The sequence below is a fragment of the Petromyzon marinus genome, chromosome 25, assembly GCF_048934315.1.
Source record: "Petromyzon marinus isolate PM22_M1 ecotype Great Lakes invasive population chromosome 25, UKy_Petmar_22M1.pri1.0, whole genome shotgun sequence".
Classification (NCBI taxonomy): Eukaryota; Metazoa; Chordata; class Hyperoartia; order Petromyzontiformes; family Petromyzontidae; genus Petromyzon; species Petromyzon marinus.
The window spans coordinates 13,343,209-13,356,441 of record NC_133691.1 but is presented as its reverse complement, the minus strand read 5'-3'; the positions used below and the strand labels follow the sequence as shown (position 1 = coordinate 13,356,441).

General features: G+C 55.7%; 1 protein-coding gene across 5 annotated transcripts in view; it reads right to left on the bottom strand.

Annotated features, from left to right (window-relative positions):
* ZFHX3 (zinc finger homeobox 3) overlaps positions 1-12,985 on the bottom strand; it is a 138,955-nt gene extending 125,970 nt beyond the window's left edge. Inside the window, exons 1-2 of one of the 5 annotated variants that reach the window (XM_076069759.1) lie at positions 11,160-12,985; positions 8,689-8,824 (exon numbers count right to left, since the gene is read on the bottom strand). The gene's annotated coding sequence lies outside the window, so the exon portion shown is untranslated. Of the gene's footprint in view, positions 1-91; positions 244-7,836; positions 8,019-8,688; positions 9,711-11,159 lie in introns of those variants that run through there. The other 4 variants (XM_076069757.1, XM_076069758.1, XM_076069762.1 and 1 more) reach the window with 4 other exon arrangements.
* Positions 12,986-13,233: the final 248 nt, after the last annotated feature.

Below are 13,233 nucleotides of genomic sequence, written 5' to 3'. Positions count from 1 at the left end.
GCCGAGCCAGTGATAACTTTTACGTTTTCATCGCAATTGGACAGGAACGCGCTCAAAAAAAATCCCGTAAGTAAAATGTAAATTTTCTCACAATTAAATAAAAGTTTGCCTGCCTGCGACGGTGGCACCTCGCAGCGATTCCACACCTGGGCTGCAAATTCCTGCCGCGGTTTCCCAGCCGCCCAGCACCGCCGCCGCCACCGCCGCCGCCGCCGCCGCATGAAAGGGAAGTCGTCTTCATCCCTGGCGAATTTGCCAAAATTTACAAGGGGGTATCATCTCTCCTCGGCTTCCACCGACACCCCAAAAATGCTGGCCACTTTGCGAGAAAGGCACGGCGGTGGTGGCGGAGGACAGGGCCCTCCGGATCACAAACCAGTGCCTCCCCCCCACCCTCCTTCATCCTCTCCTCCTTCACTCTGCCCCATGTGTACCCCCCCCCCCTCCCAAAACACTCCCCATCCCTCCCTCCCCAAACCTTCCGGCAAAAGCCAGGCCACACAAAAGGGGCCTTTCACTGGATCGCGGGGGATCTTCACATCTAACCCAACTCCTCCCCCCCCCCCCCCCCTTCGGCCGAGGCAGAACAGCGCACTTTTTTGTGACCATTTGCATTAATTAGTTCAAAGGGAAGCCCAACAATTAACCGCACACGATCAGAGCCGCGGGGTGGCTAACCTGTCACGACTCCGGGATGACCGGCCGAGGCTCGAGGAGTCGGTGAAAAGAGACTCCCCCCCCCCCCCCCCCCCACTTGTCTTTACAGTGCGTCTCTCCCTCCGCACTCGGCCACACTACAAGTTGGCGTATTACTCCCCGGCGTAATAACGCGGGGACACGTCGTTAGCGCGAGCGAGGGGCACTTCTTTGCCGAGACCATCAGAGATCCTCCGCGTTCATTCTTCATCGACGCCGCTGTCTCTCGCCATTACCGGCAATAACAGTCACAGGTCATTTGCTCTCCCTTGGCAGTCTCTCTCTCTCTCTCTCTCTTTGTTTCGATCACACGGCGGCAAACAGGAACGACACAAAGGAGGCAACTGCGGTGGCGGCGCGGTCCCCACCTCGTGACTCCCAAGTTCACGAACCGTTCGGACGCGACCGACGGCCGTTTAGACCGCCACTTGGGCCCTCAAAAACACCCTGGGGTCCGGCACGGGCCGGAATGACTATGCGACACGGTTATATTCCACACGTAATGATTAAGTCTGCCTAATGAGATTGAATTTTTTTTTTAAGCAGTGCTTTATGATACGAACCTGAAACCCTTTGGCCCATGATTGATTCTCCTTCTATTGGCAATCATGCATACCAGCCATTGCCATATTTAATAAATACACGCATCAGCTCACAGCTCGAAGCAGGGCAGATAAAAATCAGAGGGGGACATGGGAATCACATCAGCCATGAGCCAATGCAAGCGCTGGCGATATTGATTTTTTAATGTTTTCTTTTGCTTAGTTAATCATGATTGTCTCAATTTCGGCAAAGCCAATTAAGAGCTCACTAATCACGGTTGCTGGTGAGTGATGGATGTAGGCCTGGGACTTGTGTTCACCACTCAACACCACCACACACACACACATGAACACTACAGCATCACAAAAACACCACCATCACACTGTCTACAATATCATATACACATCACCATTACATATACACACACACACCACTATCACATAAACACACCACCACACAGTTTAGAATATCATCCACACATCACCATTACATATACACACTACACCATCAGATAAACACACTACAGCATCAAACACACACCAATGATTACACACGCAACCCATTGTCTACAATATTATACACACACCACATGTACACACCACATACACACAACGTGCACGCACTCGCTACCTTTATACAGTCTACGTGTAGAAACGTGCTCGCACACACGAACAGTGCGTAACATTCACTTACCATGCACACACACCGACACACCCAACCGCGAAGACAACCAACCCCGGATAGCCTTTAACAAGACTGTTGGGGCAAGTGGTTATCACGAGTAACTCGTCCGGTGTGGCACACGAGGGGGTGGGTGGCCAACAGCACAGCTGGATTTTGGTCATAAGCGGGAATCAAACTCGGGAGGTTATGTTCCGAGCGCGGTTCGCGAATCACTCCGCCACCGCTCTCCATACGCGCGCACACACGCCATGAACAACACACCACGTGTATGTACACACACTATGAACAACACACCACGTGTATGTACACACTATGAACAACACACCACGTGTATGTACACACACACTACGAACAACACACCACGTGTATGTACACACACACACTACGAACAACACACCACGTGTATGTACACACACACTATGAACAACACACCACGTGTATGTACACACACTATGAACAACACACCACGTGTATGTACACACACACTACGAACAACACACCACGTGTATGTACACACACACGCCATGAACAACACACCACGTGTATGTACACACACACTATGAACAACACACCACATGTATGTACACACACACACTACGAACAACACACCACGTGTATGTACACACACACTATGAACAACACACCACGTGTATGTACACACACACTATGAACAACACACCACGTGTATGTGCACACACTATGAACAACACACCACGTGTATGTACACACACACACTATGAACAACACACCACGTGTATGTACACACACACTATGAACAACACACCACGTGTATGTGCACACACACTATGAACAACACCCCACGTGTATATAAACACAAACACACTATGAACAACACACCACGTGTATGTGCACACACACTATGAACAACACCCCACGTGTATATAAACACAAACACACTATGAACAACACACCACGTGTATATACACACACTATGAACAACACACCACGTGTATATACACACACACACACTATGAACAACACACTACGTGCACACTACACCATATGTAGAACAGCACACACACAGCACTAAGCGCTCACTTCACGTGAACTCTACACTACGTGTACACACATTAAAAACACACCTCACAAATACTGTGTATACAAATACAAAGATCCTCCGTATAGCCTGAACGGACTGTTGGGACAAGTGCTGTAAGCGAGTAGCACCTATAACGGCCGAGACGGCACACGCCCGGTCGCCTTTGTCTCCCCAGTGACGACGTTTACACACCACACCAGGTACTCATTTGATGCCGAGTCGACCTAGGGGAGGTCCAGGACCACTTCAGATAATCGTCACCGGTGTTGGCCTTGAGCGGGAATCGAACTTGGCTCTCCGGGCTCGTAGCGTAGCGCTAACGGCCGCAAGTGTGCATATAGAGACAAAGATCCCCCGTGTAGCCTTAACAGACTGTAGGGGCAAGTGCTGTTAGCGAGTAAGCACCTATGAAGGCCGGCACGGCACACGACGGGGTGGGTGGCCAACACCACGCCCGGCCGCCTTTGTCTCCCCAGTGACGATGTTTACACATCGCACCGGGTACTCATTTGAGGCTGAGTCGACCTAGGGGGAGGCCCAGGACCGGTTCAGATAATCGTCACCGGTGGTGGCCGCATATATAGACACGCACACGTGTACACACCACTCGTGTACATGCACACTCACACAATCAGTTCACGTGTAAACACCACTCTCGTGTACATGCACTCACACAATCAGTTCACGTGTACCCACCACTCGTGTACATGCACACTCACACAATCAGTTCACGTGTACACACCACCTTCGTGTACATGCACACTCACACAATCAGTTCACGTGTACCCACCACTCGTGTACATGCACACTGACACAATCAGTTCACGTGTACACACCACTTTCGTGTACATGCACACTCACACAATCAGTTCACGTGTACCCACCACTCGTGTACATGCACACTCACACAATCAGTTCACGTGTACACACCACTTTCGTGTACATGCACACACACAATCAATTCACGTGTACACAACACTTTCGTGTACATGCACACTCACACAATCAGTTCACGTGTACACACCACTCTCGTGTACATGCACACTCACACAATCAGTTCACGTGTACACACCACTCGTGTACATGCACACTCACACAATCAGTTCACGTGTACACACGCGCACTACAACGCCAAGTCGGCTCTGTCCGTTACCCGAGCCGCCGTGAGAGAGAGCGCGCACTGACAGAGGGAGCGTGAGAGAGCGTGAGAGGGAGTGAGAGAGCGTGAGTGAGAGAGAGTGAGAGCGTGAGAGGGAGTGAGAGCGTGAGTGAGAGAGAGCGTGAGTGTGATAGCGTGAGTGAGAGAGAGCGTGAGTGAGAGAGAGCGTGAGAGCGTGAGTGTGAGAGCGTGAGAGGGAGTGAGAGCGTGAGTGAGAGAGAACGTGAGTGTGAGAGAGAGTGAGAGCGTGAGTGTGAGAGCGTGAGAGGGAGTGAGAGCGTGAGTGTGAGAGCGTGAGAGGGAGTGAGAGCGTGAGTGAGAGCGAGCGTGAGTGAGAGAGAGTGAGAGCGTGAGAGGGAGTGAGAGCGTGAGAGGGAGTGAGAGCGTGAGTGAGAGAGAGCGTGAGTGAGAGAGAGTGAGAGCGTGAGTGTGAGAGAGCGTGAGAGAGAGTGAGAGCGTGAATGTGAGAGAGCGTGAGTGAGTGAGAGCGTGAGTGTGAGAGGGAGTGAGAGCGTGAGAGAGCGTGAGTGAGAGAGAGTGAGAGCGTGAATGTGAGAGGGCGTGAGAGGGAGTGAGAGCGTAAGTGAGTGAGCGTGAGTGAGAGAGAGCGTGAGAGAGAGTGAGAGCGTAAGTGAGATAGCGTGAGAGAGAGTGAGTGAGATAGCGTGAGATAGCGTGAGAGAGCGTGAGTAAGAGGGAGTGTGAGAGAGAGTGAGTGAGATAGCGTGAGAGAGAGAGAGCGTGAAAGAGAGAGCGTGAGAGAGAGTGAGTGAGATAGCGTGAGAGAGCGTGAGTAAGAGGGAGCGTGAGAGAGAGCTTGAGTGAGTGAGAGGGCGTGAGAGAGAGCGTGAGTGAGAGATAGCGTGAGAGAGCGTAAGAGGGAGCGTGAGAGAGAGAGCGTGAGAGAGAGAGAGCGTGAGAGAGAGCTTGAGTGAGTGAGATAGCGTGAGAGAGAGAGAGAGCGTGAGTGAGAGAGAGCGTGAGAGAGAGCTTGAGTGAGTGAGAGGGCGTAAGTGAGAGGGCGTGAGAGAGAGAGAGAGAGCGTGAGTGAGAGGGAGCGTGAGTGACAGTACGAGCGAGGAGGTAGTGTGAGTGCGAGAGAGGAGGGATGACTCAGGAGGGCCTAATGCACGACGGCTATGGCGAGCGGGCTGGCTCCCTGAGTACTGTGGCTGATTTTCATATCGACCGTGCGATGAGCGCAGGCAATGAGCGCGCCCACCGAGTGCGCAGGCGGTTAATCACCGCGCACGTGCGCGCGCGAGCGCACGGGAACGCGCGAGGGCGCGTGGCGTTTGTTTAGCCGTTGAATGGGGGCTCGCCCCCCACCAACCCCCCCCATCTTCCACTTCCAACTCAACGTCGAAAGATGTTGAGGAGCATTGTTATGTTAATTTTAGAGAGAGCGAACTCACTCCCCGCACACCCACACCCATCCCGCGAGCTGAAGAGTGCAGGGTGCGGGGGGGGGGGGTCCATCTGCGTCCAGCGAGGGACACCTCGGAAGCCCCTGGGCGCCCGCGCTCGAAGGGCCGTCTGGCCCCGTGCGCCCGTACCGAGCGAGGTGTCCCGGTGTCGGCGTCTCGTGAAAATTATTTTTAAAAAAACAGGGAGGGTGGGAGATGGGGGGTTTGTCGATGTTGCGATTGAAAGTGCTCGCTTCTCCCGTCTGAGGTTTTCGTGGATTTGTTAGCACCGCTGCTTTGTGTTGTTACTCGCCACGATGGCTCCCCACGTTTTTGTATCTAGGTGATATGTCTGGGGGGGGGGGGGGGCATCTTCGGGGAACAAAATCCTCAGCACGCGGGAGTGAAACGTGGGGACATCGTGCCGGCACACCTCGTGGTGATCGAGTAACCAACTTGCCCCAATCCCAACGAAGCGGCGAGTGGCCCGCTGCAGGTGACGATGGGGAGCAAAGCCTTCAAATTGAGGACTCGGCTCTCTTTCTCTCTCACCGATGGTGGCGGTCGTCGAGAAGAGAGCACGCGGAGGAGCAGACCCCCGCTCCGCGTCCCCAGCAAATCGGTATAGACAGAAAAAGTTGGCGTCGAGAAAAGTCTAAAAATGCGACAATCGACAAAAATGCCGCGGATTATGATGTAAGTTTGCGCAACACTTAACCATCGTAATGAGAGCCAGCAGTAAATTGGGCAGTGCCAGGGGCTGTCCGCTCTGCACTCAACCGGTGAAGCCAACAGAACGAGCCTGAGAAGGTCCACGCGGGCGAGCTCGCCACCACTCTGCTTTGTCACGGCGACTACAAAGCGAGGAGCCTGGAGGCCCCTGTGACACTCACTCTCAGGGGGTGCACGGGAGGGAGGGGGCTCACAGCAAAGTGAGCACTAACAGAGTCGAACAATGCGCACGCCGGCCAGGCCCTGCATGCGATCGATGCCCTAGAGCGGGCGACGCGACGCAAGCAAACAGCGACAAGTCCAACGCCACGCACGAGCGCAGGCCTCGCGTTCTCTCACACGCACGCACGTGTCCGTTCCCTGGAGCCCTGCACTCCCTGCCCACGGCCCGTGGCTTCTAACCAAACGTGCGTTCTTGCTGATAGAGCAGAAAACTAAAGAGCTAAACCCTGGAGTGACAGTCTGCAGCTAGTGACATCGCAGCAGCAACAATCATTTCACATCCTCGAGGCCTCCGCGCGATCTTTGCCCTGGCATCACGGGCAGCAGCAGCAGCGGCAGCAGCAGCGGCGCTCCCTGCACACGCGGCCGGGTCTCGGCGTCTCGAACCCGGCCGGTCCCTCCGGACTGGGCCCCTCTCTCCACGGGGGGGGGGCGACCTTTATTAGGCTGGCTAGTAGAGGTCAATCGGTCAGCGAGTGAGTCAGTCGGGCAGGGGGTCCCCCCCCCCCCCGCAGTCTAAAACTGCATCGACAAATGCAACAACACAAAAAATCCACTCGACGTAACCCGAGCGGCGTTTGACTCGGTCCTGCGGCCAGCTCCACGCCAGGGCCCGGCGGAGTGGCTGGCTCTGAACGAACGCGGCACACATGCGGAGTGGCTGGCTCTGAACGAACGCGGCACACATTCGGAGTGGCTGGCGCTGAACGAACGCGGCACACGTGCGGAGTGGCTGGCGCTGAACGAACGCGGCACACATTCGGAGTGGCTGGCGCTGAACGAACGCGGCACACATGCGGAGTGGCTGGCGCTGAACGAACGCGGCACACGTCCGGAGTGGCTGGCTCTGAACGAACGCGGCACACATTCGGTCCCCGCTCAGAAGAGGAAAAAAAGAGAAGAGGGGAAAAAAAACCCCACATCATTTGTCAATTTATCCCTCCATTTTACTTCCAATCTCCCCGACTGCCACTACATTTCGGTGCCACTGACAATTTGGGGGAATACAATGCAGAAGGCCCGGCACTTTCCCCTAAACTATAGATCTATCGATCCCCCAGCTCGCTCCCAGAGCATCGAGAGCAGTTGCCAATCCGTGCTGCAAGAGGCGCCGGCGTTGGCGTATCCGAGCGATCGTGCACAACACACGGGGCTAAGTCAGCCCCCGCGCTATATAGCGTCTAGCTCTGCCCCTGCCAAGAAGCTCCGAGGCTGGAGACCCGAAAACCCATTCAGCTAAGAACTTGAGGGAGAAAAATCATCGTAAAAAGTAAAGCCGATGCGATCGTTGGGTCTCCGCGCTGACACCCCGCCGCGATCGATCGGCCTCTTACCGGCGGCGCACGGCTGGGCGAGCGCTCCTCCCTGGGCCGCCCGGCTCACAGCTCGCTGCGCTCCCGGGCCGCGCTCGCCTCGGACGCGCCGCCTCTCCGCATCATCTCTCTTTCTTTCTCTCCTCTCTCTCTCTCCCTCTCTCTCTCTCTCGCTCGCTCTCTCTTCCCTCTCCCTCGCTCTCTCCCTCTCGTATCCCCTCCCGCGTGCTGTCCGCTCCCCCTCGCTCGCTCCCTCTCTCCTCGCTCCCCCCGACTGTCGCCGCTCGCCGCGCCGCTCGGCGCGCCGTCCGCGGGGCTGCTCGCCCCGGAGAGGAGCCGGCGGGGCTCAGCCGTCCTCCTCTCTTTACCGCCGCACGCGCGGGGAAGCCGCCGCAGCCGCCGCAGCCGCCGCCTTCCTCGCTCTGCTCGAAGCGCTAGCGCCGGATTAAACGCGTCCCCGCGGCCAGCTCGCGGGAGGCGACGTGGTAAGGTGGTGGCTCTCCTGCTGCTGCTGCTGCCGGCGCCAGGTAAACCCACACCACCACCGCTACTACACGTACAGTGCACGCGGAGCCGCTGGGCGCGGGCCACGCAGCAGCCCCGGTTCCGTCTGCCCGCTCAAGTTAGTTGAGACGCGAGGGAGGCGAGCGGGCGAGGGAGGCGAGCGGTAACAGCCCTGGGCCACGTCGGGACGCGAGAGGCCGATCGCAACCCGCGGCTCGCGGCCGCGAAGACCCCGGCGAAGGTCGACTCGGGCGAGGCGAGCGGCTTTGTCGCGGCGCGGACAAGTTGGGCGTTCGCAGCAGAAGTGCGAGCGACGGAGAACGAAACACAAAACGACGCGAAGAATGAGAAGCAGGAAATAAAACTTACTCTTTTCTCTTCATCTTCCTTCTTTGGTAAGCGAGCGGCGTGAGTGAGTGAGTGAGCGGGTCCCCCCGTCGAAGAATCCCCGGGCAGCGGCTCCGGATCGCGCCCCGCGACGCCGCGGCTGCCAACCGCGCGGCGACTGGAAGGGAAGTGCAGAGATGAAAATCCGATATCTTTATTCTGCTAATTATTTTCCATGCAAAATGGCTGAGCGCGTGCACTGCGCATGCCCTCATTACCGAGGCACGCCGGGAAGGAGCAATTAGCGAGGTGATCAATATTCAGTAGCCCCCGCCAGGAGACGCTTTGAAGTCGGGGCGGCGCAAGTGACACGGCTCTAATCGCCGAGAGTCGAGGAGCGCGGAGCGAGAGCGCGCAGGCACAGAACGACGGCCGTCGGCGAGATCGCGCTACGGCATTTCGTCCCAAAGTGCAGTTCCCCGTCTGCGTGGTGATTCTGGGTGACAGTTGCGGCGCCGTTACTTAGGCAAAGTTGAACGTACGTGGATCGGCAATGGCACGCGGCGCAGTGTCCGGCCAAGCGCCCACCCTCGCTCATCTCCCAGCGAGCGTCGAGTCGCCCAGGTGCATCATCTTTAGGGGTTTCGGTTGTGACGAGGGTTATTATTTTTTATTTTGTGTCATTCGTGTTCTACAGTAATTGTCGCCTGCTAACTACGCCCTGCTTGGAATGCGTTTAAAGCTTAAGCGACGAGGCTCGCGTTCAGGGGGAATTGGCTCTTCCCACAGCTCCGTTTTCGCAGTAGAGATTGAACACGGGGGGGGGGGGGGGGTGTGAAGATACCTACTCTGACACTCTTTGTGGCGTGTCTCTAAAACACAAACACCGTCGCCTTATCGGCGGTGGCCACTACCACCCCGCCAGCTAGCGTCCAGGCCACGATCCGGGAGACGGATCACCCGGCACGGAGCGTGGCCGCGCGGCGCGCACAGGCCACCGAATCTTGTTTAGGCACAAACGTGAGCGTTGATTTATTTAAAGTCGCCCTTATTTCTCCCCCCCCCCCTCCTCCGACGTGTATTTCGCATATTTTCAGTATCGAATATTGACCCAATTTCCCCCCCGTAAAAATGCGACGCAAATTTATATTTTTTTATTGGAATAATAATTATGTCAAAAAACACACACGAGTAGCACAAAAGGCGACACAGGCGTCCGCGGCAATAAAAAAAACAACATTCGGGGGCCGCTTTACACTCGCAGGTCTCATTGTAAGGCGCAATGCGAGATGTTGGCTCATGTTTACGCGACATGAAGTGACAGTGTCGTCTTTGTGTGGACAGTGAGGTAGTGCGCGTCGAGTTGTTTTTTAAAACCACAAACAATTTTGCTCGCACATCCCGCAGGTTTGTAACAAATCCCGGAGCGATGCTTTCGCGAGCAGCAATGAAACCACAGCCGCCGCGTGGCGTGCACGGAGGGCCTCGATCGACAGCGATAACACAAAACACAGGCACAGACGGTGCGCGCCTCGGTTTTTGCTTGACACGCTTTTTGAAAACAACAACGATGACCGCGTGTGAAGTGCATTGTAACGACGCTGCCAATTCACGCACGGCAAACTATACCAACGACGACCGGCTCGACCACCGTGCAATTCGGAGGCGTCTCCTGCCCGGTATATTAACATCGGGAACGCAAACCAGCAGTCCGCTAACGTTTGAATTAAAAAAAAACTGTACACCGCGTTAAGGGCTCACATTTGTAATAAACGGTCGCGCTATTTTGCCTATAAACATGCCGCTCCGATGGCTTGATTTTCGATATCGTTCCGGGTCAGGTAGCGATGATTGAGTGGCGCCCTCTGTAGATTCTAGTCGAGTTGCAGTCAACACCGTCGCACCTTTTTGTGCGCCTTGGTGTGACGATCACCGCGCAACGGAGCGGACGCGAGATTGTTCCCTCGTAGAACAGAGCGCTAAATTAGAGAGAGAGAGAGAGGACCCGCGTGCTCTCGACTCGCGGCTGTTGGCGGCGCGAGTCGGGGACGTGGGGGGGGGAGCCGAAGCCGCTCACGTCGCGGAGGTTGTCACGACACGAGAGCGCACGCGGCCTTAGAGAGAGAGAGAGAGACGTCGTTTTGTTTGCAAGAAATTGCTACTCGCGTGTGTGAAAGCACTGGATATGTGCACTGGTGGTCTGGATCGCCTACTCTCTGTTTTATCTTTTTTTTTAAAACATCGTGTTTTGTGCGTCCGCTTTTCGTTGTGTAACCAGCAGCACCGCTTACTCTCTGCTCGCATTATCTCTACAATAAAGGCTGTCCCCCCCCCCTCTCATTCCAATGTCTGTCCGGAACGCGCCGTGTCAGTCACAGCCCCGCGAGGTGCAGTAGTCCCAAACACCGCCGCGGTAACACACTCCGAGAAAAAATAATCAATGTCTTTGGTCGAGAGAGAGAGAGAGACAGAGAGCGCGAGGGGGAAAACCCGAGACCACAACTTGAACTCACCTTGAAGTTTGTGTCCGATGGCGCGGTGCGCCAGCAGCTAATTTTCCACAGAGACGACGTCGGCCGGGAGAACAGAATATTTAGGCTCGTGAATGTTAAAGAGGCTTTTGACGAGCGGCCCGTGTGTCCGCGGTATAAGTACAGATCTGTTACAGCACCGGGACTACGGATGGAAGCCGCTATTCCGACGGAGGCTGGGGAGCCGCTATCGGCCGGTAATGAGGCGGCCTCGCTCTATGCGGAACGAACAGGCGAGCGGACACGACTGCGCCGCCGTCAATAAATTAAAATGCGTTACGTACAAAGGACCGGGAGAAATTGCCGTTATGTAACTCATTTCCAGAGCTCGCTCGTAAGATTTTGAAATGAACTTATGACGAAAAGCACCCCCCCCCCACACACCACTCGCCCTGGACAGTACCGGAGATAACCGCGCGTGCCCCGTGCCGACGAAATTGTGTCGGTGGTCTCTTAGCCTAAATTAATATTTATACACGCTGGCCAGCGTCTCGCACGTCACCAAATTACGTGATTGCTCACACTAGTAATAAAGGCGCACGGTTTTAATGCGTGAATGCGCGCGGGGATCCGAGCCCCGAATGTGGCCCAAATCTGCGCCTCGCCAACTCGACGCGAGCGCGCACTGAAACCTCACGAGGGGCCGCGGCTCAAATACCGACGCATCGCGCGCGACGCCGCCGCCACCGCCGCCGCGTTTACGCTCTTGATTAAACCTACGGATGGGAAAGAAAATGTTTAAAACATGTAAATAACAAAAAAATTCCTCCGAAACTTGAGATGAGGGCGGGACGTCCGCCCACTTCCTCGATTAATTAACGCCGCTCATTGGTTTATTTTACTTTCTTGCACATTTTAACTAATTGCGAGCTACGCGATTGCGCCAGGATGGTATTCGCCCGGCCGAGGTGTCCGCCCGATCGGGGAGATGATTTGTATTGTTGTTGTTGTTGCGCAGTTGCGTTTAAACGCGAGCGGCGGGAAGGTTTCGTGTAATTTAGGCATCGCGAGGTGCGAAGTGACCGAGGTAGATGGAAGTTGTTCGCACGTTACCGCCTCCTGATAACCGCAATCACGGACACGTGGCCGCAATCACTGCACGCCAGCGATGCTCTTATTGTTTCGCTAATTACGCAATAATTAGCTACCCATTGTATTTGTTTTAATTAAATGACACAAAAGTTTACGGGATATGTTCGAGGGTTTTTTTTTGTGTACGAGGCTAACGGATATTTCATTATTTATATTCGCAAAACCGATGTTGCGTGGCACGCGCGCGTGTGTGTGTTTGCGTGCGTTACACACACGTTCTGACGCATCCCACTTGCGCGCCCGACATCGTGGGCACGGGGCGAGGCGGCGTGGTGCGCTTTCCCCGTACATGTTTACACGAACAGCTGCATCGGCAGCGCGATGCAGATTCGGTCATTGCAATGGGAACACCGTCCTGGTGTTAATCACCACTCATCAAGGGCACTTTTTTGAACGACAACAAAAAATGCGTAACCGCTCTGGCAGGCTCCCGGGGGCGTGGTCTCCACGAGACCAACGAAATACGTCACGCACGAACCCTCAAAACTTTCTGACTCGGTCGGGTCAAGAGCTGGACGAGTCACGGGCTGAGCGGGTCACGGGCTGAGCGGGTCACGAGCTGGACGGGTCACGAGCTCATCGGGTCACGAGCTGGACGGGTCAAAGAGCTGAGCGGGTCACGGGCTGAGCGGGTCACGGACTAGACGGGTCACGGGTTGGACGGGTCACGGGCTGAGCGGGTCACGAACTGAGCGGGTCACGAACTGGACGGGTCACGGACTGGACGGGTCACGGACTGGACGGGTCACGGGCTGAGCGAGTCACGGACTGCACGGGTCACGGACTGGACGGATCACGGGCTGAGCGGGTCACGGACTGGACGGGTCACGGACTGGACGGGTCACGGACTGGACGGGTCACGAGCTGAGCGGCCCAGTGACACGGGGGCTCGGAAGCCCTCGCTAATGACACGGGCGACGTCGCTCCGTGCGACTCGCGCTTCTCAAAGTCACGGCAGCTGCGA